Source organism: Bison bison, unplaced genomic scaffold (assembly GCF_000754665.1).
Source record: "Bison bison bison isolate TAMUID 2011002044 unplaced genomic scaffold, Bison_UMD1.0 scf7180017864180, whole genome shotgun sequence".
Lineage (NCBI taxonomy): Eukaryota > Metazoa > Chordata > Mammalia > Artiodactyla > Bovidae > Bison > Bison bison.
Window position 1 is genome coordinate 10,036,139 of NW_011494752.1, and position 3,534 is coordinate 10,039,672.

Below are 3,534 nucleotides of genomic sequence, written 5' to 3' on the forward strand. Positions count from 1 at the left end.
CTTCTATATTCTTCATATACTCTGCTGCTGCTCAGTCGCTTCAGTCGTGTCCAACTCTGTGCGACCCCAGAGATAGCAGCCCACAAGGCTCCTCCGTCCCTGGGATTCTCCAGGCAAGAACACTGGAGTGGGTTGCCACTTCCTTCTCCATATACTCTAGATCTGTGCTATCAATTTGGCAGCCACTAGTCATTTGTGACAACAATTAAAATTAAATACAATTTAAAACCGAGTTTCTGGGCTGCAGCAGGAGACTTTGGCGCAATGTCTCACACCATCCTACTAGCACAAGCCTACCAAGAGCCCAGAAGGCAGAACTTACGCTATGAATCTGTGAATGAGTATATGGTAGGTGTTTGTAAAATGTATGAAGAACATCTGAAGAAAATGAATTCCAACAGCCCCTCTATAACATACGATATCAGTCAGTTGTCTGATTTTATTGATGACCTGGCAGACCTCAGCTGCATTGTTTACAGAGCTGATACCCAGACATACCAGCCTTATAACAAACATTGGATTAAAGAGAAGATCTACGTGCTCCTTCATCACCAGGCCCAACAGGCTGGGAAACAGTTGAGTTTGGAAGCATTAGGGGGATAGGGGTGGCTTGGAACACAGCTGTGTGCAGTGTGCTGTAGTGGAACTTTTGTATTGTATTTATCCTGTTTCCATTTTGGTATACCCTAGCCAGAATTGAATGTATTAGATAAAATGTGATGATCTTGTTCAATCTGCAACCGCCTTTGCCCCCTCCCCCCCCTTTTTACTACTTAAACATTTTTACTATGATTTAGATGGAAGTTGGTTTTTGTCAGTTAACGTTGGTTCCAGTCCCTCAAACTGTTCATACTTGCTTTATAAATTTATAACATCCACTGTACTAATCCTCCTTCAAATTGGGGTGGGGAGTGGTGGCGCAGTTTAGTTACGTCCGCAAGACAAAGTCTTGGTGAAAAACAAATAAATGTTCTTTAGTTAAAAATAAATAAATAAAACTGAGTTTCTCAGTTTCACTAGAAGTAATTCAAGTGCCCAGTTTTAATGTAGTTGAATTTATGAAAGATCTACCTAAGCTCTTTTCCTTGGTCATGAAGATATTTGCCTAGATGTCCTTGTAAAAAATATAAAGTTTTGCCTTTCACAGTTAAGGCCTAAATCTGGGCCATAATTTAGTTTTTGGTGTGGTACTGAACAGGGATTTATTTTCATTTTTTCCAACAGTCCCTTCTTTACGGAATGTATATTAGGCTTTTTTATATGCATGGCTTTTTCTTTGCGCTTCTAGTCTGTTTTACTGATCCTGAGCTGATCACACTGTCTTATTATAACTTTAAAATGTAATAAAGGCTTGATATCTTGGTTCTTCAGGAGTGTCTTGACTGTTCTCAGACCTTTGCACATCCATATAAAAAAAATTTTTTTTTGGGGGCGGGGGGGCATTCCAAAGGCATGCTGTATTCCCCAGCCAGGGATCAAACTCACACCCCTGCAGTGGAAGGGAGGAATCTTAACCACAGACTGCCGGGGAAGTCACCCTAAAAATTTTAGATTTGCTGTTCAAGTCCCCCATAAAATCCTGTTATAATTTTGATCAGAGATGCTTAAATCTACAGGTAGATTTGGGAAAAACAAACAACTCTGCTATCTATGTGCCAGGTCCTGTCCATGGCCCTGGGGATATAGCAGTGAGTAAGACAGACGAGGGGACGTCCCATCAAAATTAGGGTAAAATCCAAACTCTTCACCGTCGCCTATGAACCAGTCCACATAAGACCTTCCCCAACCCCTGGCTGGCCTCTCGCCACTCGCTCTCACTCTGAGCTCCAGTCACAGCTTCCTTTGCATTCCTGGACCTCCGCAAGCATTCTCCAGCTGTGTTTTTGCCAGAATCCACTCTCCACTCTCTGCGCCTTACTTGTGTGACAGGCTCTTTCACCTTAAGCAGGTGTTTGCTCAAACGCCCACCTTTTCAGAGGCCACTGTGCTACCTAATAGAGCAGCATCTCTCTCTAACCTTAGCTTTATTCCATAGCCCTCATCACTACCTAATACGTTAAAGATCGTTTTGTTTTGTCATCTGCCTCCCTACGAGAAACTGAGCTCCCTGAACCAGGAACTCCATCTGTCTTATTCATTATCGAGTTCTCAGGGCTTTGACCTATGCCTGGAACATTGTTGTTCCATTGCTAAGTCGTGTCTGACTCTTTGTGACCCTGTGGACTGCAGCACGCCAGGACTGTAAGTAAGCACTCAGTAAATTTGCTGAATGAATAAAAGAAGCAAGATCAGACAAATGATCAGGCAGGTTTGGAGAAAAACCCAGGCAAGCTCTCTGAGTTGGTATAGCTACCCAAAGTTTTAAAAATATAGTGCTAGTCAATTTTTTTTAAATGGCCACATTCCCCAAAGACTTCCAGGGAGAATAGTATTTAACCATCTAATGATTTTAGAATCTGATTTGCAAGTATGTTATCATCATATTCCTATATGAGGGTTTGGGACATAGATTTTATTTTTTTAAATATTTATTTGGCTGCACTGAGTCTTAGTTGTGGCTTATGGGATCTAGTTCCCTAACCAAGGATTGAACCTGGGCCCACCACACTGGGAGTGCAGAGTCCTAGCCACTGGACTACCAGGGAAGTCCCTGGGCAGATAGAATGTAATTAATTCCAATTTATCAATGTTTTATTTTACAGATTACATTTGTGGTATCATAATTAAGAAGTCTTTACCTAATTGAGGAACACACAAAAATATTTTTTCATTTAGACGTGACCAAACAGGTCACTGCCCTGCTGATGTCCACTGGGGTCTGAGGGACAACGCTGTGCACTGGAGCCCATTGTCTCCTGTACCACAGTGCCTTCCAGTGAGCCTGGACATTGACCCACTTGGTCTGGGCGGGAGTGTTACAGCCTGCAGATGCCCACTGAACCCCAACTGTGTGCCAGGCATCAGTCTGGACACCATGATAACACAGTCTCTGACCTCCTGGACTTCCAATGTACAGGAGGTGAAAAATGAGTGAGCACAGCAAGCTCAGGCATCAATAAGTGTGCTGAAGGCAAGAACAGAGTATTCCAGTGGGTAGGACAATGTGGTCAGAGAAGACCTCTCTGAGGAGCAGACTCCTGAGTTGAAACCTGAATGATAGGATAAAAAGGAAGAGCTGTCCAAGCTGAAGGACGAACACAAGCCCCAAGAGCAGCAAGGGCGAGATGGGTCTGGGAGACGGAAGGAAGGCTGTTGGGGGAGGATTAGAGTGACTGAGGGAGTGCAGTGGGGGCGGCACTGAGCAGGAGGCTCCCTCTGACCTCACTGGGCCTGAAAGCCACAGCGAGGGGATCTGATTCCGGAACAACAGGAAGCAGAGGAGTGACTGGCAGTGAGTGAGCTGCTGGATTCTCCAGCGATGGACACGCCCATTCGAGACCACTCTGTGCTCAGCCTGGGGCCTAGAGGCCAGAATGTACATGAGACATCAGAAAAACCATCTTCTCCAATACCTGGCCCAGGAATAGGAGCCAA

The 3,534-nt window shown here is 44.4% G+C and overlaps 1 pseudogene; it reads left to right on the forward strand.

The window, feature by feature from the left end:
- The first annotated feature begins 264 nt into the window (after nt 1–264).
- Nucleotides 265–603, forward strand: LOC104990867 (annotated as a pseudogene).
- Nucleotides 604–3,534: the final 2,931 nt, after the last annotated feature.